Consider the following 25356-nt stretch of genomic DNA (forward strand, 5'->3'; position numbering starts at 1 on the left):
CTTTCCTTCTTGTTCCTCAAAACTCTTTCAGATCCATAAACAACATCACAGGACTCAGGGGCCCAGCGTTCAGTAAGTACAAACCACTGAAGTTACGTCTAATTAGCTAGTCTCCATTGACATTAAGATAAATAACTTTTCAAATTATTTTTCTCTCTGAAATTAGGACTTATTGGAGGGCAACCATCTCTATTTAAATCAATGAATTACAACAAATGTGATTTTCTTGGACTCTGAAAGAGGAGGAAAATTTTTAATGAGCTAATCAACCCATCCACGTTGATAGTTGGAGGAAAATTCTAAAACACATTAATCAGCTGTGGATGAAAGAGTTTGGAGGCATATCATGTTGTTAGGAGCGCGCAAAAGCAATAATGATTTAATAGCAAGCAACGCTAAATGTCTGGTCCCCCGTGGGTAGGACTCACTCTCCGCATCATCTCGCTTTCTCTCGTTTATAGCTGAAAAGGCGATGAGCCCACTGTCTGCAAAGAGCACACCTACCTCTCACTCACACCACCTTTTTTCTTGTTCCAGGCTCCTGCTGATATCCACATCTGAAGTTTCAAAATGTATCAAAGTAAATTTCCTCTGAAATCTGATTGTGTGCCCAGGAGGGGAGTAGTACATTTCAACAAGGGAACATGTGGGTGGTGGCCCCCTTCCTGCACATGTCCAGAGTTGGGGTGGCCCAAAGCTGACGTCAGAGGTAAAGGCATAGCCCAAGTCCTAGGGCTGTCAGAGGGCCAGCGCACCTGCTTGTCATCACAGAACTAGCCCCAAGATGCTGAACGCCTTGCTCAGCTTTTCTGTGTTTTCGGCTTCTATCTTGAGGAAGAAAGAGGCCAACTTCATCTTTAGATTTCACATGCTATTTAAGTTGTGAAAAATGAGAGAATACTGAACCAGTTAAGGCTCTTTCTATTGAAAGTGACAAAACTTGATAGAAACTGTCTTAAGCAAAAATGCGGATTTATTGGCTCGTGCAACTGAAAATCTTGGGATGTTTTCAGCTCTACACAGAATTATAAGCAAGACACAAACAAAGCTCTCAGAACTTTTGTCACTTAGCTCTGATTTCCCCCCGTCGGCTCTAACCAGGGAGTACCAGCTCCCCCTGCCTGGTGGCAGCATGGACAAGCCAGCCCCACCCTCGTTGTTTCTCCCAGGAGCTGAGCTGGAAGAATGGGTCTTTTCTGTAGGTGGACGCTAGAATCTTGCCATTCGCTAACTCACTGGAATTAGAGGGATATGCTCTAGACTGTGCTGGTCAAGAACTCAATGTCTAAAGGACTTCCTGCTCTGCGACCTTGAGCTAGTTACCGAACCCCTCCAGGCTTCATCTATAAAAAAAGGATGGTGCCTACTGCACACAGTAGATACGAGGCTTAGGGTTGCAGACTGAGTGCTCAGGGCAGTGTATGGCCTGTGGTAAGAGTCCAGTGAATGTTAGTCACTGTTGTCCATCCTAGGGCGAGGAGAGGAGTTGTCTGGACGGACTGCTGAGGCTGGGTCCTCTGTGCTCTGTGGGTGCTCTGGATCACAGAGGGGCACCAGCCCAGTTCGCCGTGGCTCTCCTGACTTCTGCAGCTTTTTCTGCACACCACTCCCTCTGCTGATGTGGTTGGTAAAGTAGCAAGCACTTGTCCGTGTGTAGGACTGTCCAGAGGGTACTCAGAAGGTCACACAGTTACAAACACAGCTTTATGCTCAAAACTCTCCAAGCTCAAGGGCATCTAGGGACTTGGATTCCACGGAGACTGCTTCTGCTGCTGGGGAAGGGCCTCTACCCGCTGGTTCGGAATTTCGAAGTAAGGATGTGAAACTGTTCCCCCAGCTGGAAGCCGACCATTCCCTGCTTTGACTAAAGTGACTTCCTTGGTCTGCCCCAACCTGGGCCTGGGGGGACCAAGGGAGCATGACCTCTATAACACACTGTGGGCAAGTGAGGATGGAGGGATGGAAGTGGGGTTGGGGTGGGGCACAGGCTCTGATCTTAGAACCTGTGACCCTTGGAGGAAAATTACGTAACATCTCTGAGCTTCAGTTCCCCCATCTGTGATGGAGACAAATAATCTTTACCTCACTGGGGTGATGTGAGACTCAACAGGGTGATGTGTTAGAGGGGCTTGGTGCTCAGCAAGCCTGGGACATTTTAAACATGTAAGATTTTAGCACATCTCTAAGCTTCTGTTAGGAATAATCTTGACCTGTCCATTCATTCATTTATCAAAAAGTGCTGTCCCTGAGCCTTCCTGGATGCACCTGCTCTGTTTAGACTGCCCCCCCCCCCCCCACCGCAACCATGGTCAATTCTTGGACATCTTCTGTTCCAAACTCTATTTTCAAATTCATTTTAAAATCTATCCCCTTTGAGGGCTTTAGTATGAGGAAAGGTTAATAAAACCCTCTAAATTAGCCCAGGTTGCAGAAGAAGCCATACAAATAATCCCTTTCCACGTTCATCAAATGCTGCTGTGATGTCATGGTCCCAAGCATACTCAGCAGCCAGCAGTTCAACAAACGGGTCATTGTCACCAGGTCCTCTAGACAAACGAGCAGATTGCTTTTCAGCAAAAGCTCCCCTGTGCTTCTCAGCCCCAAAACCCTATCTCCCGTCTGCAGGACAGTCCCCTCACATGCCCGTGCTCTGCTCAGCATGGAGGTTTCCCTCTGAGCTGCTTTTAAGCTTAGTCTTAACTATCTGCGGTGCCTGGGGGCTGCCTGGCTAAACCCCTTGAGCCCCTTGTTTCCCCAGCTACAAGACAGGGAGGAAGTCAGATCGCCCCTCCAGGCTGTTAGTACCATGGAGGCCGGTACCTAAACCATCCTAGTCTGACCGCCACATGCTGGACAGCTGGGGCCTGCACCAAGCTTGCCTTCCTCCTCCTCCTCCTCTCCCCAGCCTATGAGATGGACTTGAGGATCACTTAGGTAATGTAAGTGAAAGACCTTTGCAAACCAGAGAGTCCTATGGTGTTCACCCCCATCGTCGATACTATTCAAGGGCTTCTTGACAATCTGAGCAGCAAACTCTCTCCTCCAACTACAGTTAAACATGGAGAAAAGCAGGTAAGTGGCAATCAGGTTTCCCCAAGTTAGCTTTCCCGGCTAGGTGTGCTATTCTCCAGTCTTTATTTTTCCATCAAAAAAATAATGTCCCGCCCTAGAGCGTCACTCCAACACTTTGAAAATGTGTTCAGCCTACACTGCACCATGCCTTAAAAAGCAGGGTCTCAGTGCCCATTTGTCTCCTAAAGAAAGGGCTGCGGTGAACCCGCAGGTGGAGTTATGATGGCAGCACAACCTCTCAGGTCACACTCAACCAGCCTCAAAAAACATCACGTGGCCCAGCGTGTTTCCGAGGAGCCTAGCGGGAAAGCGTAAGGAAGCTCACATCAGGCCAGACGCATCCTCGCGGCCAACAGCCCTGGCACAGAAGGTGCTGATTAAGAGCAGCGGTGTGGCGCTGTGTTATAGTAAATTCTGTAATTGTTAATCAGGCAGGCATTATCATCCCTGATGATACCCCATTCACCGCCTAAGCATCCGGAGATGCTCACCTGTGCTCCCGCTATTACATATTCCGCAGCACAATGCACCGCGAGATTATAATTCACAATAACGACCGTGCATTTTTATTCCTTTCTGCCTGTATACATCACCTAGAAACACGAGGCCCTAACAAGACTTTTCAGATGTAAAATAATGTAGAAGAAAGCCGTGTTCATTGTGGGGTTTCAGAGATTGATGGCAATTAGGAAGCCCTATGCCCCCGATTAATGCGTGTTTATAAACACAGGCAGAATGCCTGCCTCCCGAGGCACACGCAGGAAACAGGGACTCGGCTCTGATGAAACGGCTTGACATGGAGGCTTGGTCTTCAGAATCAAAGCGAGTCGTCCAAGAAAAGCCTCTCCTGTCTGGCTCAGGAAGGTCTGTTGGAGTGCTTGCCAGATGAGCAACGGGAATCCGAGACAAACACGGCCTCGGCTTCGGGTGCTGTTGGGCGCGCGGTGGTCACCTGCTGACTCGGAGACGTCCGAGAGCTTCGTTCCGGATATGATTTCGCCTTCAGCAGGAAAAAAAGGCACTTCCAGGGTATGATAGTGAAGAGTAATGAGGATCTGAAGGGAGTCCCTCCCGATTCTTGAGCTTGCAACAGCTTACTGACAATCTCTGCTTATTAAGGAGATGCATCAGTCAGGGTCCTTGCAGGGAGGAAAGGAGCCAGTAAGAGACCTGTATCTGCGTCTCTATCCATACCTACACCTGCACCTCTCAGTGTCTACCCACATGTCCACATCCGTATCTGTACAGACATCTCTGTTTCTATAAGCCTGCGGATGTGTGCATCACTACAGATTAAGGATACGTGAGACATAGGTATGTATATGTGTGATCTATATCGATCTGGTGATACAGATCTAAATCCATAGATATAAAGATAAAGATACAGAAAGATGGATATGGCTGTAGAAATACAAATACTTAGATATACACATATTAAGGTTTTTTTTTTCCCCAAGGAATTGGTTTTCCCCATGGTGGGGCTGACTAAGCAGGCCTGGAATCTGCAGGGTGGGCCATCAACAAGGGCAGGCTGGAGAGCCACGGGCCCACCCACAGGCAGAGTTTCCTCCTCGGGGAGAGCTCAGCTCTGTCTGGAAGCCCTTCAACTGATTGGGCCAGGCCCACACAGATTATCAAAGGCGATCCCCTTCACTGAGAGCCCGCTCATTGTAGACGTCAACCACATCTGCTGAATTTCTTCACAGCAGCATTTGGATTCATGTTGGGTTGAACCCCTGGGGATGACAGCTCAGCGAGGTTGACTCAGCAAACTGACCATTACAGGAACAATACGATCTCTCGTTAGGTCGGAGAAGGTGGTCGGTGTGTTGGGAAGCTAAGTATGGGGAAATGACTTGCGGGAGGGATCTGTGTCATCTCTGAGAGTATGGGGTGTGTCATGGGGGTCTCACCGTCATTCTGAACAGCCCTGCTCTGGGAGGGAGATCCCAGTCTCATCCCCACTTCCCTGACGAAGAAGCACTGGTGAAGTGCATCTCTGGGTCATGCAGCTAGGTCACAGCGGAGCCAGGATTTGAGCCCACGAACCCTGGCACCCGAATGTTCAGTCGCTGTCTTACGAGACATCTCAAAGGTCCTTCTATCTGAAGCAATCCCAAATTATTCTTGGAAGGCAGGTAAGAGTCAGCATCGATGACACCAAGGACCGCCTGTGAAATTTTTGATGAGTCGTTTTGCTTCAGTTTCACTGAATGAAAACGGAGTTGCAGTCCCTGGTTTGCCAGATTGACCGAAGGCTTGAAAGGCATGACGTGTGTGGCTCTGTCCCTGTAAAGAGTAAGCACCATGTGCCGGGAGGGGCTCCTTCCCCTCAGTTTCTCATACGCACAGTTTTACCAGTGGCTGCACCAGTGTTCAGCCTTGTGCGGTGAATCGTCCCTTGTAGAGGCAAGAAGAGCTCTACCTTGCACGAGGCGCGATTAAAAACATGCCATTTCTAAAATGCAGTTATTGCCAGCTCTTTTAGAACCAAACCTGGAGACAAGTCCACCACTCTTCAGCTTTTCCTTGTTACCTCTTTCCCCTGCTCCAGTGTCCCCCAGAATGGGGTGCTCTGGGCGACCCCCAGACAGAGCCTGGAAGGCTCTGCTCTCCGTGTCCTGGCTTGGACCCCATTCCCAGGAATCTCTCCTGCCTTAGCTCAGCCACAGGGCATCTTCCAGGGGACCCAGAGGCCTCATGTTCAGAGACTGACCCTTCATAGGGGCCTGCCATGGGGGTCCCATCCCCTCCATGCCTCAGGGAGCCCACCACATGTGGGTGTCCTTCTCCTGGTCTTGGGGCATTGCATGTCCAAAGGTTGGGCCATTTCTTTGCTCCCTTAATTACAGAGCCCAGTGTCTTCCCTTCCAGGATAACACAACTGTGATGGGCTTCCCCCTGCAAAACAGCTCGTGCCAGCCTCCCCCATCACCCCCTTCATGGGACCACTCTCCTGGGCATAGAGGAGCCTGGATCTTGAGAAAGAAAGCCCCATCTCTCCTTGGCAAGAAGGTCAAAAGAGATGCTCCTTCCTCCTTCCCCCCCCTTCCTCCTTCCCCCCCTTCCTCCTTCTCCCCCTTCCTCCTCCTCCTTCTCTTCCTCTTCCTTGTCTTCTTACTCCTTTTCTATTTTTCTTGCTTAATCCCAAACCGTAACTACAAATCACCTATCATTTTTTTTTTTGCTGGGCAGCTCACCCTGCCATTTGCACGCACTGCTGGCCATGGAGAGCTGCTCTCTCTGCCGTGCTGGAAAGCGCCGGGGCCCCCCCATGCATCTCTCGCCCTCGGCCTTTGGGCGGAACCCACAAGTGAGGATGAAGCCCGTGCTCACTTCTCCGGGGAAGTCTGTCTGTGAGAACAGCAGCCTGGCGTACGCAAATACATGTCTCCCTTGAAATCCGCTTGACGGTGATGCTGAGCAGAAAATACGGAACATGGCAAAATGGGTTTTTAATGTTATGTAGGGACTGTGCTGCTAATTAATTATGCACAAGTACTCAGAGAAGCACCTGGTAGACATGTCTGCAGGTAAATGGCCTTTTGACAAATTCCCTTTAACTTTTAATTTTTTTAAGGGAACCTTTTTTTCAGTAGAGAGAATGAGAAACGGAGAGGCCGTTCATTTAGAGCTGGCTGCTCTCATGCACACGCTCTCTCCTCATTAGTGTGACGAGGACAAGGAGGCTGCTGAGGGGCCACCTGCCCTGCCTCGTGTGCTGGGGCGAATCCCGTGGGAACCGTCTCTACTGAAAGAGAAGCATGGCAGGAGCTCCTTCAATATGAACACGAGCCGCTCCCATGGCGTCCACCACCTGAGGGCCCCCAGGGGCTTACCAACGCCAGCCAGTGGGACTGGATCCCAATTCCTGTCTCTGGAAGGAGCCCAGTGTAGCTCTCGGTGCAAGGTCACTGGAGCTTGTCATCACCACTGGAGGAGGGGGTCCCATGAAGGGGCGGCTGGAATTTGGGAGGAGGATGGAGAGTCAGGCAGAGATAATGGAGTGAGTGGGGGAGGCCCTGAGAGCCTGTCTGTGGATGGAGGCAGCTCCGCCATCGGAATCCCAGGCCAGCCCCTCAGCACCGTGGGGACGTGAGGAAAACAGCACAAGTGTGTGGGGGGCACCAGGAAGGGAACTTGCCAGGTGCCAGGACTCACCTGGCCCTATTTCATCTGCATGTGAATCTCTGGAGGGAGACCCACGTCTCCTTCACACATGAGGAGACGATGGCTCACCAAGGTGGGAGGGACCAGCCCAGCACACAAGGCAAGAGTGGGCAGCGCTGCTGAGTTCCCTGGGGCACAGCAAGGGTGCACTAATGTTTGGGAAGGGGGAGGATCCCGTTGGGAACCAGTCTGCCGCATTGAGGAACAGGATGGCTCTCAAATTTGCATGCCCCTCCGGCACACGTCCTGAAGCTCTCTGTTACGGACATACCAATGGGAAAGGTGGATTATGCTGTACACTGAGTTGTGCCCCCTCCCCCCAGTTCATACATCGGGTCCTAACCTCCAGGACCTCAGGATGTGGCCTCATTTGGAAATACAGTCATTGCAGAGTTCATTAGTTAAGATGAGATTGTGCTGGAGTGGGATGGCCCTGGTCCAATGTGACCAGTGTCCTTATAAGAGGGAAATGTGGACACAGGGACACCCCAGGAGAATGCCGTGTGGACATGAGGTGGAAATGAGGCTTCTACAAGCCAAGCAACTCCAGAGATGCGAGCAGACCGCCAGGAGCTGGGGGAGGCTCTGGGATGGAGGAACCAGCCATGCCCACCCCTGGATCTTGGACTTTGGGCCTTCAGAACCGGGAGAAGATGGATTTCTGGTGTGAAGCGCCCATGTCACAGCCGTGTGAGGAGGTTGGCAGGCTAGACCCCCCCGAGACCCATTCTACTAGGGCAGATTGTGACCCTATGGTCAGCTTGTGGACCACGCTGGGTATCAGCCAGCCAGGCGTGAATGGGGTAGGAGTGTCAGCGATGGTCATGGTCCGGGGTGAGCAAGGTCATAGGAGAAGAGCAAGCGCACTGGGATGCCCTGTCTGGGCTTCAGGGTTTAGCAGGATGCTGCATTAATGTGACTCCTTTTCTTGGGGCTGCATGTGGCTCTCTCCTAGGTTACATCCTTTGATTTTCTGGACGATGTGGTAAGCAGCGAGGGCCAGGTTTTCGGGAGCGCCCCCCCGGTTCCCAGGGCTTTATACCTGTGGCTCCATGGCTACTGGGTCTCCATCCAAAGCTGATGGTCTCGACATCAGAAGTATTTCTCCAGGGGAATTTCAGTTGATGAATTGTTTAGTTGGTAAAATTCACCTCCTCCATAATTGGAATGCAAACAGAAGTGATTGTAGGCTGACTTGTAGCAATTTGGCAAATTTAAGGACTGCACCATCGTGCTGGAACTGAGGCTGGCTCTGTGGGCTCTGTCTTCCACGGCGAACCCGGAGGGCCGTGCCGGGGCAGCTCGGGGATAGGGGGGGGTTCCAGGGGGCACCCTGCTGGCTCTGCATGTCCCAAGCATCTGTCGAGCGAGATGCTTTCAGAACTCAGACACAAGGCTGTGGGGGTCGGGGACACTTGGAGGGGCGGTGTTTAACCGCAGCAAAGACCCAGGGTTTGCTTCTTGCACCCGCTCGGCCCTGGCGCACACAGACACACCACACAGCCAACACACGTACACACACGTCTCTTCTATGACTGCTCCCCCATTTCTGTGCTGGACCCCACGATATTCACTGGGTCCTTTGAGGTCAGGGTCCTCTATGCAATCACAGGGACGCAGAGTTACTAGATATTATCAGTCTTATGTGGCCTGGGTTCTGCTCACGTCGGCTCGGGCAGAGAAATCTGCACTTGGAGACACAGCGGGACCTGTCCATGGTCGTGGAGGGTCATGCAAGGTCGTGCAGGGTCATGCAAGGTCGTGCCTCTCCTCAGCCAGGATCTGGGTCAAGTCAGCCTTAACCACCAGCCTTACTGTGTCCCCAAGCCCCTCATCGGTTTTCCAGAGAACACCTGTCGGGTCGACCAACTCCTGCTCTGGTGTTTGGACCACCCCCTGTCCTGCCCTGACCACACACTCGTCCTGGGGAAGGGCCACTGACGGTGCCATTGCTTTCTCAGTGTGGACAAATGGGAAATAGAGGCCAAAGCCTGAACCCAAAGAATTAATCTTTGGTGTAAAATGTTTAATTTTAGAGAATCTTTGCCAGAAAGCTTGGATGACAATGTTTTATATAATAGCTGCATGTCCTCTCATCTAGTTACTAACATTGGAGCACCAGCTGACCCACTGCTGGCTGTCCCTTCTTGGGACTTAAATTTGATGTCCCTCCCTGCCCCCAGAGCACTCTGGAGGTACCGAGCTCAGTACTGCGCTCCGGTCGCACCAATAAGGGTGGTAAGCTGAGTGCTCCTTGGGGATCCTTCCAGCGCCGGGATTCCCGGACGGATAATTTCACTGCAGAGGGTCTTCAACACTGGCCCCGTCCACAGGCACTCACCTGCCCCGGGGCGGGCCCAGACCTTCCCAATGGCATCCTGCAGCCTGCAGGCTTCTCCGTTCTTAACCTGAGGACGCCACCTGGAATTAACCCTGGGGAGAGTGGGCCATGCCTGTCCCACGTTCAGGTAACAGTACACTAAGCATGTATCATCCGGAGGTGAGGTGATTAAGAAGAGCACGTCGAAGTGAAATTTTTTAAGAGCTCTGGATTACTAAAGCCATGCTCCCCTGCTGTCCACAGGTTTTGTCTCTGATACACATTATGCAAATCTCTCTCCCTCTCCTGTCTCTCTAATGGAAGAGTCTGGCTGGGTTTCCCCGGATTTTTAAAGTAGAAATTTAAATACAATATCTGAAGCTTTTAGCCTTACTTATGGTAACGCAAAAAATCCAATTATCAGTTAGAACTGATAATGTTTTATAGACTGTTCTCTTTATTAGAGCCATATTGCAGCTAATTCTAGGGAACAATTTCTCGGAAATGTCCCTAGGTTATGGTTTCGCTGGCTCCATTTTGCAGAAGATTTAAGATTCCAGGGAGAGCCAGCCCGAGCTTGCGGAAGGTGGCCGGGGATGGCTCCCCTGTTCTTGCATAGCCCTGTGCTCCTTCAGTGTTTGAACAGCAAGCAAGACAGGCCCCGTGGTTTCTGGTCCTCCGCTGGTGATTCACCAATTCCTTTAGCCTCTCATCACTGCTAGGTGCACCCCTAAAGTACCTGCCAAGAGTCTGCAGAAACAGGAGGAAGCAGCCTCCTTCATAGCTTCCCCGCCAGTGTTTCTGACACCAGACAACAGGAGCCAACCCATCTGCAGGTCCATCAGCAAAACTCACCATTCCCAGCTCCACGGGCCTTCTGCAAGGCCTGCATTCACAGATTAAATCTCACACCATTTGGCACTCGGCTCACCCTCCCGCCAGCAATTTAACGGGGCACTGGAGCAAGGGGCCGTCGGCTCTGCACAGGGGCATTTTTCCCGGCTGAAGCCAGAGGGGAGAATGGGCGGTTTCCACCTCAAAATGCAAACCCTGCTGGGTGAGTAGACAGAAACAGTGTGAAAGGAGCTGGTTCTCAGAGCCGATCTTTCCAAGGAGAGGACTTTCACATCCTTGTCTAACTGGGTCCCTGACAACACCAAGATGCACGTCATTCCTGGTTTCCCAGGGGAAAAAACACTCAGGAAGGTCCAGGAGCTTGCTTACGGAGAGGTAGAGCCGGGACTCACAGCCCAGTGTTCCCTGAGTGAGTTCCGGACTCTTGCAGACACCTTGATGCTGCGATGGTCAAACAAAAATGCTTCTCTTTAAATGGGATATTTGGTCCATACCTATTTGCTCCAGTACCAGCTTCGCGACTCTGTCTTGCGCTAAATGAGACACATCTACACGTCTGTAATAGCCGGTACTGACAGTTTTGTTTCCACACTCATTACAGGGCTGATTAGTAATTAGGACTGAACTAAAATTAACTCACTGCTCCCAGAGCCCAGCACAGCCTGCCTCCACAGAGGCCTTGCTCACTGGACGGGTGGGTGGTGAGTGGGTGAGTGAGTCAGCCATCGAGGGGGGACAGAAAGCATTGTTCATTCATTCATTCATTCATTCATTCATTCATTCATTCAGTGCATTGATATGGATAAATCTTCTTTCATTAGGTGTCCTAGGAAGCGGTGACAGAGCTGTCCCATCCCTGGGGTCAGAGAGGGACTAGGTCTCCTTCTGCGGTTCTCCCTCCTGCCCCCACCCCAACGCCATCATACATGCAGGCAGCTCAGTGGTGGTGGCTTTCAACGTGAGAGAAAACCAACCTCCTTTAGGAGAAAACAGAAGTTGTTAAATCTGGCCCACATGCCCACATGAGAACATGTGCTGGACATGGCAAAGCCAAGGTCAAGCATCCCCCTCCCCCGAAGTGATGAGCTGAGCCGGAGACCCTTGGAGACTATTCCCAGCAAATACTGTGGTTGCCCAAGTCCAAGGTTGTTTGCCTGGGGGCCCTGCCAGCAGGATTTCTATTGATGAGGTGGTATAGAGATCCACGTCCAAACCCACCACTGCAGAGGGGTCTCTGTGAGCTCCATCTTATGGTTTCTGCAAGGCAGATGGGTGGGCTTCTCCCTTCATCTATTCTGAAAGCCCCTGTTTCTGGCTGGTTTGTGGCTGTCTCTCTCCTCCCCAGGGGGCCTGGGGGGACTTTTGGAGTCTTGTTGGTGGCAGTCTTAGCAGAAGTTGAAGCTGTCATCTTCAATCACAAGGGGCAAGAGAGAGGGGCGGAAGGACCTAATCAGGGTGGCAAGTTGAAGAATGGGGGTGAAGGTCCAGGAGGGGTGGCAGACCCCCACCCACACCCAGTCACAGATGTGAGTGTTCTGCCTCCTCTGGGGGGGGGCTGGTTTCCCCCGTGACAGGGCCAACTCACTCAACAAGCCTCAAGAGGTAAAACCTATGTACATCTTGGCAAGTAGAGAGGACTTCTTGACCAACAGGCTAGACAGGATCATACTCATCGGCTAATAGGACCAGACAGATGGTGAAACCTTTGGCAGGTGGGATGTGGGGCTCGAGCACTGAGGGACAGCATGCTGTGAGGGACAACACTGGCTGTTCCTCCAAATCTCTGGAACCCTCCTTAGGAAGTAAGGAGCAGAGAGATGCCCAGTGCAAGTCTTATTACATATTTCAGCTCACAGCAAACACAGCTCGACCTTATATTTTAATGACTAAATTAGTGGTGTGGAAGGAGCTTGGAGCATGTGAACTTGTCTTCGGTTTATTGAGAGGTTCCTGCATGTTCCTAAAACCCCAGAGGGGAAGTCCTTCTACGCTTTCCTTCTGAATTTTCCTCAAATACTCCAGGCTAACCCTGGTTCCATCCCAACCCAATAGATTTCGCTAGACATCAGCCCCAGTGCCTGGGCTCCCCAGGCTGAGAAGGCCTTGGGGCCCCTAGAAGAAGACAAGTCACTGCAGGGCCAAGGAATGAATCCCTGGTCTGTGGGAAGATGTCCTTTGTCTCGTCCAGTCCAGGGGCCTGGCCTGTTCAGTGCCAGTACCTGCAATTAATGAAAGGCCCCCACATTTAGGACAGGACCCTCATATGACTGGGTGCTGACGTAAGAGGGGGTGAGGGAGTCGTCCTCAGACCCTGATTCATAATGTAGGGGTGCGGTGCCAACTCTGCCATCAGCTGGTGGAGGACGGAAAGGCCAGCAGTGCAGAGATTTTGGGTGGGGACTGGAAATTCAGGGACGATGGAGAACTGAGGGCCTCTACCTTAAGTATTGCCCTGGGGACCCCAAGGCCAAAGACCCCACATCTGCTTACTTTCATCTAGGGACAGAAGCCAGATCCTAAAAGATGATTTGGAAAGATGCTCTTGAAGGGCTTGCTAATGTGTTTGCTGAGAAGTGTGTGTTTGCTGAGAAGTGTGATTTGTCTGGCCAGGCTTCTCATCCGGTCAGGAGGGCCCGGAGGGAGGCGGGCAGGGCAGCACTGTTCTCCAATTAGGACCTTTGTTCCTTTAAGCTGCAAAGACCTGGCGCCAGGGCCTGGGCTTCAAGCAAAGGTTCTGAAACTTCTCCCAAGTGACTTGGTTGTAAGGACCACCCAAGACTGGCTTGGTGCAACTGGAAACTGTAATGACTTCGTTTCATGCTGTTTAATCACCAGAAGCATTTCACTCTCCTTCAGGCATGCAGTGATTTACGCCTCCCCCCTCCGCTTGCTCCCACCTCCTTCCCCCTCCCAGGGACTCTGAGATGCTCCACAGACTGTGTTCCCAATTTGTAGAAGATGTGGGGGTCATCGGCCGGCATTCTTCATGAGAGACATGTTCCTTTGTGTTGACCATGGTGGTCTCTGAGACGGCACATGGCCATCCCTCTTTGGGGGAATGTTTGCCGGATGGGTGAACTGGGAGAGGGTTATGAGACTTTTTCTCAGAGTGAGCATGAGAACATCAAGGAACCACCCTGGAGACGGGAAGAAGACAGTGAGACCCTTCTCCTAATGTGACCTAAAGGTCCGGAGGAGGAATAAGGAAGAACCAGGTACATCCTGCCGCACAAAGACCCTCCCGTGGGCTGTTCCTCAACACCCGTCAGGAAAACAGATGAGAGAGAATCTTCCCCCTCAAATACTGCAGAGTGAAGGGGGCCTAAGCAACAATCTGGAAATAGGACCCTGGGATTCAGGGGCACCGGGCCAGCGTGGGGCTTCTGTGCCTCCTGGATCCTTGAGTCTGAGACGTCTGCTTCCCGGGGCAAATGGATTAGCCATACCTAGCTCATTGTTCTGACTTCGCTTATTTAAAATGTGGACTGACAGGGCTCAGAACACACTATTCCAAATATGGCAATTTGGCAGAGTATTTTAAGCTGACGAAACTTGAGAAATGGCAGGTGTGGGAAGGACCCTCTATCCTCTCCCTGGAGCAGGTCACAGACCTTCCTGTGAGAGGTACCCTCGCTGCATCTGGAGGAAAGGAGCCTTATCTCTGAAAAGACAGAGAGGTGCTGAGAGGAATCTGAATGAAGAGGCCACACTGAGTTTGCCCCCATTCACCACCCTGAGCTCGTACCCTTTGTCTGGTGACTTTCCACTCTTCGTCAGACCTCACCTGAAAGGGCCCAGGCTTTAACCATTTAGTGGGTCTTCATTTCCTTACTAAGGCTATTGGATCATAAAACACTTATATGAAATACTTTTGCCTGTTTTTCTCTTGTTAATCTGCCTTTTGTCCTAGCACCAGCTGAATACCTGAAAGGGTAGGAGGAAAAGGACTTTTTTCCCTCCCCTACAGGACCGCATATTTTCCTGTCATCGGTCATTCATTCTAACGAATAATGTTGGTGACTGTGTGCATCCTACAGCTTGCATAGGCCATTACTTTTTCTCGAGAAGAGGGACAGAGCTCCCTGCTCGTGAGTGGTGGCTCCAGCATGTAGATGAGGCGTGTAACCCATGTCTAAGGACACATGCTGCAAGCTCAGCCGCCCGGGTGGGCATCTGAGGCTCAGCTCCCAGCTCAGCTGAGGGACTGTGGGAAAGTTGCTTTATTTCTCTGTAGCTTCTGTGATCTCATCTGCAACATGGGGGTAATAATAACTTGCATCTTGTGGGGTTTGAGGAGTTAGTGAGTTAGTATACCTAAAGTACAGAGATCCGGACCTGTGACTACTAGGTATGGGTCCTTGATTATTGCCCAAGATTGGTGAAAGTTTAATTAATTATTTTAGAAATAATGGAGGCAAGCATGCTAAGGACAAAATGATTCTGACACTTGTTTAAACTCAAAAGTCAGGCTCTATTCAGGGCCATGATGTGATGATAGGGTAGGGACTTCTGCGGCAGTGGGGAGGGGGGGTCTGCAGTGGGAGAGGGATGAGCTCAACTCTGAACACAAGACAGAAGGTGGGATTTCTAGCAAAGGAGCAGGGCTGGAGAGAGGCAGTGGGTGGAAAATCAGTGAGAAGACGGGGTAATTCTTCACTAAACTGACCCAACGGGATTCTTGCTGGAAGCAGGCCAGGGTATGAGAGATTGATCACATACAAATCAATACAGATTGATCAGATGCTAACGGCAGGGATTCTGGCTAAACTGACCGGACCCAATGGGGTTCTTGCTCTAGCTAGGTGGTGCACAGATGGACGTGGAAATCCAAAGGTAGTGGCCCAGTTGGGAGGAGATTACAGCAGGCCGTGACTAGAGTCTGGTCAGAGAAGCTCTGTTCAAGCAGCAGGAAAGAAATCTGAATAGTTACCTTTCAGAATACTTACTCTGCCTCAGTGCTGGCTGGCAGGGTTTGGTGTGAGCACCTGCTGGGAGCCACCCACTGCCCCGAGCTCACCCTCACTTACTTTGTAACCAAGATTCTCATTACTTTGTAACCAATGATTCTGGAGCACCCTCTGGGTGCCACCCAGTACCCTGGGCTCAGCCCCGCCACAAGCACTAGGGGCTTGTTCCTCTCCAAGCCCTGGAAGGTACAGGCTGAGCCCTGATGCCTGGGATCCTGAGGTCTGGTGGTTAAGCAAAATTGGAAAGGATCTGGGGGCAAGAGTCTCCTGATCCAGGGTCTTGTCCTGGAGAGTTTATGGCTGGGCAGCTCCTTCTCCCTTTGACCTCATCAGATGGGAGGATGAGTCTTCAGGGGCTCTTACAGATTCCCCGGACCTGTGGTTCTGAAGCCTGCTGGCAGGTCCTGTAGGTAAATGGGTTTCTCAGATCCAATCCTTTGGCTACTACCAGACTAAACAAAGCATTTTGAACAGCATCTTCTAGCCTTTAATATGCTGGTGTCCCCTGGGAGCCAGGTGTGGGATGCCAGGTTCCCAAGCGGATCTGACTACAGAATATTATTTTTTATGGGATCATCTCACTAGTTTCCAAAGGAAGACCGCTGGGAAATGTCCCGATGTTCTCCAAGGCCCTCTGCAGTTATAAAATCTCTGTGACCCGCTAATCACCTGACCCCTGAGAAAGTACACTTAAAAAATAATGAAGGGAATATCAGCCTTCCTCCCCCGTAGATGGTGTGGAGGGTGAAACAAACTGTTCTCCTTTCTGCGTCTTCATCGGGGCAAACGGACCCTGCAAAGCCTTTACCTCATGCTGGTTGGAGGAGATCCGTCCTCAGTGCCTTTTCGACATTTCAACCTTTCTGCTGGGCCTCTGCATTTCGGTTTTGAAAAATCGGCCTGCGTTAATTGTCAGAGGTGGTTTCCCTCCTATTCCCCCAAGGGGAAGACAAGGACTGCTGCTTCCCCTTCACTGCAACAGTTGCCAAAAAGGAAGACAGCTCTCCCCCAGATGGGTGATTTTGTGTCTCCGGCCCGGAGTTTTCCATCTACGAGAACAGCTCAGAGCCATTTGGCATTGGGATCTCAGTGAGAGGATCTGGTCAAGGTTTTCAAGACGGAAAGAAGTTTATCATTTTGGCAGGAGCCTGATGATGTAAATCCAGGCGTGTTCTGCCCAGTCCCTGGGTGCCTCCAAACCTTCCCAGGCATGCTCACGACAAGAAGCTGCAGACCCTTCCCCATGCTGCGAAAGGTCAACAGCAATCCCCAAAGTGGATCTGTAGAAGCCTCTGGTGGACGCAGGTGTTCCCGTCCACACTGGCGTCCACACTGCCCCCTAGAGGTTTGAATCTGTCTGATGGAAACTTACTTCCAGGGAGAGCTGGTGGGGCTGACAGCAGTGAATTGTTCCTCAATATTACAGTTTGTCTTCGTAAATGTCGGCGATGTCATACCAACCAATAAGTAAAACATAAATATATATGGGCCAAAGACACAAGCAGGTAATTCACAAACACAAACATACGACTAGGAAGTAAATGAATGGAAGCAATGTCAATTTTGACACTAAAACATGCAAATCAAACAATAGATAAAATATGTGTGTACAAGGATGTGTGTGTGTTTGCCCACCAAACTAGAAGGAGCCACGTACATTTTTACTAGCCAGTTAGTGAAATGATAAGTCTTAGCCACTGTTAGTGGCTATATACACTGATATTCTGCGCAATATTTATCAAAGACTTCAGAAACCCCTATGAAAAGAATAGTTAACACTTACCAGACACCAGGTCCAAATCTACGTACCATAGACACACTGGTATATGAAGCCAATGCATTGATTCTTCTGTCAAATATACCATAACCTTCATTTTGTCTTCTGAGTAGGGAAACAGAAGAAAGAGCTCATGCAATTAGCCTGAGGTTATGTGGCTAGTACATGACAGACACAAAATTTGAACTCAAGACATGTTCTCCCAATGCCTTCACTCTCCTGCCCGGTGTGACTTACTCATTTGTTCTGTGTCTGTGAAGGAGCCTACATACACCGTCCCATGACGACTTTGACCCAAAGATGCTCACTAGTTTATTTATGATAGTGAAGACTTGGAAACACGTTGGTGAAATAATACACTGTCACATAAAAATAGCATCTAAGATTTTAGGTTATAGATGTCAGAATGAATGCAAACACATTTGTCTTCAGTGCCTACCTAAATCCTACTAAAAAGGAGATTCAGTGGAAATTTTTAGCCACACCCAAGATCACAAGGACAATGAGAACAGAAAAGGAAATGGTAACATGACTGTGGAGGCTGAAAGGCAGAGAGACAAGTGTTTATAGACTGGGCCATCCAAGAAAGGAGGATCCAATCTATAGTACCTAAAACATAGAAAACAGAAGAAAACACAAACATAAAGGAAAACATGCAACACATAGAAGACCCCCAGTGGGCTCAGGACTTGATGTACCTGGTACCCTGGAAGCAAATGTGGAGTTCGACCACTCCTTTCCCCAGATGTGCCTTCCTTCCCCCACTCAGTGTATTGGCTCAGGCAGGAGACTAGAGATCTATTCTCTGGAGAGGCTAAAACAGAGGGTCACTGAAGATGTGAGGATTAAATGAACAGTCAAATTGCAAATATGATAATTAAATGGAGATTTTTCTACTGGTTGCCTCTCAGGATCCTGGTGATCAGACTTCTCCCTTCCAGGGAGGAGACCAGAAAATTCTTTTCTCAGAAATCTCACCAGCCCACGAGAAAAGATCTAAAGATAAGAACAGCAGGGTCCCCACAGTGACATTCCAGGCAGGTTGCCCCATTGCAAGACCACAGTTGACAAGTGTCACCATTACTTGGAATTCCTAATCAACTTTTTAGGACCCTTCTATTAAATATGAGCAAACTTCCAAAAATCATCAAATATTTGAAGAAGTCTTGTAACATAGACAGATATCAAACAAACAGAACCCCAGGGAAGAAATGATTATGTAGGAAGATGAAAACCAAAGCCAAACAAAGGAGAAAGATGCCAATAATATCCTCCAACTTACAAGAGAAGATGTTACATCTATGAAACAAGAACAGAATGCCATTAAAAAGGAACACTTAGAAAAGAAAAGAAACAAAATGGCTTGGGGACATTAAAAAGATAATGGCAAAAATTAAAAACTCAGAAGAAAGTTTCTAATAAAGCTGAGGAAGTCTCTCAGAGAGTAGCAAAATGCCAAAGCAATCTAAAAAAGATAAGAAAATTGGAGAATTAACCAAAAAAAAAAAGAAAAAGAGGAGGAGAAGTTGGAAGGAGAATGGATGTAGCACAGGGGGATAAATCATCAAAGAACAACAGAGATAACTGGTCATGATGTAGTAATTCTAGGTGCCTTAAAGTGTTCCAAGCATTGTCTAATAACTCAATCATTGCACATTTACTCATGTAATTCTAATGAAAACTCTTGGGGTTGACATTATTTTTATCCTACTTTATAAATCAAGACAGTAAAGCACAGAGAGGATGGAAGTCTGATTACCCAAGGTCGCCCAGCTGATAAATGGCAGAGCAAGGATTCAAATCCAGGCAGGTTGGCTCTTTTGTCCAAGATCTAGCCACTTCACTAGACTGCCTCTCAGTAAAATAGCTTTATAAAATCCAAGAAATACTTCAAGATTGTTTTCCAGACCTGACATTTCCAAACTGAAAAGACCATTTGAATGTCTAGCACAATGGATAAAATGTTATGCATACTAAGACATAAAACCATAGCATGGTGGAACTTCAGAACCCTGGAGACAAAGCAGAAATCCTAAAAGCTGAGAGAGAGATATGAGAGAGAACACATGTCCTATAAGATCAAGAATCAGGATGACATGTGACTTCTTCTTACGAGCAATTCTGGAAACAAGGAGAAAATGGAATAATGCATTGCCTTCAGTTCTGAGCGTCAGGGAGTTAAACTAGCAGTCTATACTCAGCCAAGTGGTCAAGTGTGGATGTGGAGTAATGACATTTTAGATACAACTGGCTTCGTGCATCTTTTCCCTGGAACATGAGTGAGTCAATCAGAGAGGAAGGCATGACATCAGGAAATGGGGGGACGCAGGAAAGCTGGGCCCCTGGGGTCGTGTGGAAGGAGATTCTAGGATGACAGTTGTGTGTCAGAACAGTGTCCAGATCAGAGCAGGTCGGGAAGCTGGGATGGACGTCCCCAAGATGAAGTTCACTGGATGTGTTTGAGTGAACTGAACAGGGACTCCAGTGAGAATCAGTTCCTACAAGATTAGGGAAAGACAGGCAGACAAACAAACTGTCTGAGAGACAACATGCAAGATGATTAACTGCACTGAGAATAAACAGTTGTTCAGGGAAAGACAAGTGATCTCAAAGTGTCCACTGAATCACAAACACGTATTACCGTTCACGTTTGCATGTATATAAAAATGTAAGCACCAAACATGGATCTGATCCAAATGGTGACTCCATCCTCATGGTGGGATGGCAGGGAAGTGGGGAGAGGGCATGTGTGCATTTCTTGTCCTTACTGGTAGGTAAGTCAGTAAATAAAGACTGAAGTTGAAAAATTAACAGGTATATCATGTACAAACATGGGGTAAAGACCATAAGAAATGGCAGAAAAATTGGAAAGTGATTTACCTCTGGGGGGAGGTAACAGGCAGGAGTTTGATCAGGCGCTACTGATTTTTATAATAGATCTTACAGATGCAACTGATTCTATAACTATATGCCCAGGTAGCTGATTACAATGAAAACTCAATAAAAGAAACAATGATGAACATGAAGGGTGTTGATAACATGACAAATGAGAATCACTTGGTGTTGGGTGAAAAGCAGGATCCCAATAACATGAGCAGGACTGCAAGTCTGCAACAAACAAACAAACAAAACCAGAAGAAAGACTTGCGGGAAATGCATCAAGTACTAAAGGTGGTTGGTCAGAGAGGCGGATGCTTTAAAGGTTCTTCTTTTAAGTGTTTCCCATATTTTCTGTCATGTGGTGAGGTTTCTCGGGTAATGGAAAGTGAAGGGGAGAACAGATGCCCCTGTAAAGCGATGGTGCTCACGGGCAGCTTGGTGGGCATCGAGTCAACTAGGTCTCCATGTTCTGCTTGGAGCCAGGGACACCCTCCTCTTTGTGACATCTGATGATAACCCAAGTCAACTTGCTGGTTAGAGGAGCCAAAGCATAAGCTTCTGGAATGGCAGGTAGTAGACAGAAGTGAGAAGAGCTGATAGAGAAAAAAAGCAGTCCCAAAGAACCCAAAGAGAATGGTACGGGAGACTGTCCATGCTGCTGACAAATGGCTGGTGAGTATCTCTTCAACTCCCTCTCAGAACATCAGAAGCAACGGACCATGCATGGTTCCCTTGTGCAACTTTCACACACATCTCTGCTGTGTGGACCAGTGTGGGGCCCCCTCCACTCTCCCCTTCATACTTTGTCCTACACGCCTTCAACAGATCTGGGTTTGAGAAAGACACCCCATGACAGAGGGTCCTAGGACCCCCATGCTCATTCCTACAGTTGTGACATCTCTATCTCCCCCGTTACACTGTGAGCTTCTTGAGGGTGCCTGCAAAAGGTCACACCCTTGGGAGACACTCAATAAGGGAACAGATCCTACCTCAGGGATAAACAGGAGGTGGAAAGTTTCTCTGGAATCTGGAGGACGAGAATGGTCTCAGTGGTGGCTGGGAGCAGCTCACACACATTTGCAAGGGCCAATGGAGAACATCTCTTCCCAACTCCGTGTTTGAATGATATCGCATCAGTAGCTTGGAATTAGTCATGGTGGGAATATTTACACAAAGTAATCTGTAAACATTACAAATAAGCTCCCAAATGCCCTTGAGAGCTGGTCATTAAGCATGTATTCCCCCGATATTGCAGATGGGTACTCAGGTCCTTTTTGGCCACGGGCTCTTCTTCCTAGAAGCAATCAATAGTCCAGTGATTCTGGTAACAGCCACACTGTTCATTCCAAGGTCATGCCAGAGATGGGACTCAGGCATCTACAAGGACTTTTCCATTTGGGAATTGTTAAGAGCCTTTATGATTTGAGAAGATTGGAAAGTCAGGGCTTTCTACCCCTGAGATAATTCTGGCACTCACCTCTGAGGTTTTCAGAGATCTCTGTCACAACCAGGGTGAGGGACGACAGGGATGTGGGGTTCCCAACTACTATCCAATTCAGTGGCAGGATCAAACAAACCCTCCACAGCGGACTTTGGAAATCCTAGAGAATAGGTTTAAGTATTGTCATGTTTTAGAATTTTTGCATGTGCCTGGAAGGAATTGGCAGATCACAGACTATCCCTCTCTGCACCCCATTGCCTGGTTTAAAAATAAAAAATGTGGTAAATGAGTCCTGGGTGGATCTGCCAACATGGGTGTAATAAAGATTGACACTTTGCAGGAGGTTTCGCCTCAGAATGCAAATATCGTCTCTGTGAATCAAAATCACAGTAGGTGATAAAAAGAAAATCATTGTACGGTGTTAGACTCTCTGGGTAACACCGAGTTTCTGAGTCATAAGTCAAGGGGTTCTAGGAAGTTCTGTGGGGTTCTATGGGTTCTTTGGGTCCTCTGAGGTCACTGGTAAGGCAGCCTAGAGGCTTTTGAACCCCACAATTGATGGATGTCTTTGGGTGTCTCAAAGATTGTTCCTTCCTATCGACAGGCTTCCATGACAGGCACCCCGTGAGATAAGCTATTATTTATTAATTCTGTTCAACAAATACCCACTGACCACCTCCTTTTTGCATCCATCTTGTGCTGGCTGCTTCCACGGCAGCTTTGAGCAGCTTCATGAGACGGAGACCTCCCCAGCCCCTGCGGGACGAGATGGAAGTGTTTAGAGCTTGACTGACCTTCTCCCCACGCCTCCAGACATACGCTTCTTTCTAGCCCTCAGAGTGCTGCCCTCACCCCTGCCTCTGGGACCTGGGACATGCTCTTTCTCAGAAGCCTGCTTTTCTGCAGTTTCACAGAGGTGGCTCTGAGCAGAGCACCAGGCCCTCCGGGCTGCTCCTTCGTCATGCTGTCAGACCCCGTCAGCACGGACCATGCTTTCCCTAGACCAGGGGGAGAGGAGAGCTAAGGGCACCACTCTTGTCTTGTTGGGATCTCGCCACCAAGATGATGAGTCTTCAGCTGCCAGGGCACCTGGGAGTCTCTACGTCTGGAGACTAGAATCCTCGCCTCTACTTGGTGAACTTCACGAGCTGTTGGATTTGCCTCACTTCTGTCCTAGAGCAACTTCGCATCCCCAATTGTGTGTCACTCCATAAGATCGTGGGAGACCTGGGGACATTCCCGAATTAAATGACTCTTTGTACTCTCCGTCTACCAACAAACCCTGATAACCTACCCTCTGATCTAATCTTATGGGTTTTCCCTCTGATCAGCATTGCCAGCTAAACAGCGGGAAGCATCTCTCTTTTGGTCGCCAGGTTCTATGGGTTTGTGACACCGGCCTGTCCTCTCCCGGGGGCTGGCCACTCCAGGGAAGCTGAGGGAGCCCTAACGTCTGGTACTGCCAGATGATGCTCTTTGGAATTGGTGGGTAAACGGTCAAAAGGGGAGTCATCCTACAGTTCAATAATGAAGAGACAGATGACCAAAAATTTTTTTTTAAATGGGGAAAAAATGTTTGAATAGACACTTCACAGAAGATGTGCAAATGGCCAAAAGCACATGTAGAGGGAACATCATTAGTCATAAAAGATGCAAATTAAAACAATGAAGTATTAAAGTCATGAGGAAACATAAAACATTAATTTGAAAAACCTCGGAAATCCCCAATTTTGGCAAGAATATGGAGCAATCAGAACCGTGTTGCAGGTGGGAGGTAAAATGTTACAAACACTCTGGAAACCATAATGTCCCCCAAAGCTAATACACATTTACCCTGAGATGCAGTGGTTTCCCCTTCTAGGTGTTTATCCAAGAGAAATGAAAACAAATGTTTAGAAACTCCAACTTGGATATGAGTGTTCATGGCAGCCAAATTCATACCCAAACTGGGAATTATCCACACACCTACACACAAGAGGATGGGGAAATTATACATCTGTGCAAAAGAATACTTCTGAATGGTAAAAGGAAGAGACCGTTGGCACAACCTAAGGGGTTTACAGGTATAACGCTGAGAAAAGAGGGATACCAGAGTGCACACTGTGGGGTTCTGCCAATTGGAAGTTCTAGAACAGGCAAAACTCTAGGGGAATTAAAATCAGAGGGGCAGCTGCCTGTGGGTGTAGGGGATTGACCGGAAAGTAGCTGGAGAACTTTCTAGAGTGAGGGAAAACTTCTATATCGCCATGGGAGTGCTGTATTCACAATGCACATGGGTCCATATATTTGTCAAAAGTCATCCAACTGGGGCGCCTGGGTGGCTCAGTCATTAAGCATTTGCCTTCAGCTCAGGTCATGATCCCAGGGTCCTGGGATCGAGCCCCGCATCGGGCTCCCTGCTCCACGGGAAGCCTGCTTCTCCCTCTCCCACTCCCCCTGCTTGTGTTCCCTCTCTCGCTGTCTCTCTCTCTCTGTCAAATAAATAAATAAAGTATTAAAAAAAAAGTCATCCAACTGGACACTTAAAACCTGGGCACTTTCGTGGATGTGAATTATGTGTGTGTGTGTGTTGTAGAAAGTAATCAGGATCTCCAGGTATGACTTTCTCTTAAACTCAGAAACCCTACTGATTAGCAAGGACCAGGTTGTATGAGCACATTTGCTGGGGATGGAATGACTGGCCCCCTTCTCCACCCCTCCCTGCATCTGTGCCCGGTGCCTCGTGATGCAGCAAAGCTCAGCCCAAATGACCTGAAAATGCGTGAGCAACAGTCCTTGCTGATTGCTCGTTACCCAGCAGAAGCTGACTGACAGACTCCCCTCTGCATCCATACTACCGTTGGGTCTTCTCCCAAAAGTCACTTCCTGGCATAGTCTTACTTCCTCTCTCTCACAATTATTACCAATGCTGTGCCCCCCCTCCCCCACACACACCCTAAACCATTCTGGTTGAATCACATACCACCACTCTGCCAGAATCATCTCGAGAGTTTCTATTGTTTACCATGTAGAACCAACCCAGTACTTCAACCTGATGTCCAGAAGCCACTTTAGCAGTCCCCAGCAGGCCCCATCCTCCCTGCGCTCCAATATTTCCCTACATCTCACTGCCAGGCATGGACCCAACCAACCCAACACCCATCTCCTGCCACGATCTGCCTCCCCAACCAGTGCACCTGGGAGCTGGGCACAGAGGTTGAAAGCAGTGCACCCTTGTGGATATGGAAGCAGAGGATGAGGCCCATCAAGTGGGTCAGGAAGTGTCACCCCAAAATACGCCACTTTGGCTCAAGAATTTTTTTGAGTCAAAGGCCTCTGAGTTCCTGAAGTCCCTTTTCTCCCTAAAAGGAAAGCTTCCCTAAGAACCATCACTATTAATCCTCACCCCAAGGGCAGCTGCAATCTCCTCTTCTAGACTATCGTATCTTCACCTGTTTTCCTAAGGGCCCATTTATCTTTCAAAAAAAGTAACTGGTGTTTCCATTAGTGTCCCCAACCCCAAAGTCATTTGTCCTCCCAGATGTGCCTCTGTGCCCCTCCCATCCCCTAGTAAAATGTACATAATCTCTCAAATCTCACTTATTTGGGAGATGCCCCTGCACATGTAAAACTGAAAATAAATAAGCGTGTATGTCTTTCTCCTGTCAGGTTGTCTGTTGCCAGTTTTAATTCACAGGCCCCCAGTCACTGCACTTGAGAGGATAGAGGAGAAGACTTTCCTTCCTTGCAACCACCTATATATTGAGAAGTCAGATGGCGGAAGCCAGAAGAGAGACCAGAAGACGTAAGATTTAGAAGCGGGGCCCAAAAGATTTTATTTTGGAAGCGGGGGAAATCGGAGGGGGAGACGAACCATGAGAGACGATGGACTCTG

The sequence above is a fragment of the Neomonachus schauinslandi genome, chromosome 4 (assembly GCF_002201575.2).
Source record: "Neomonachus schauinslandi chromosome 4, ASM220157v2, whole genome shotgun sequence".
NCBI lineage: Eukaryota > Metazoa > Chordata > Mammalia > Carnivora > Phocidae > Neomonachus > Neomonachus schauinslandi.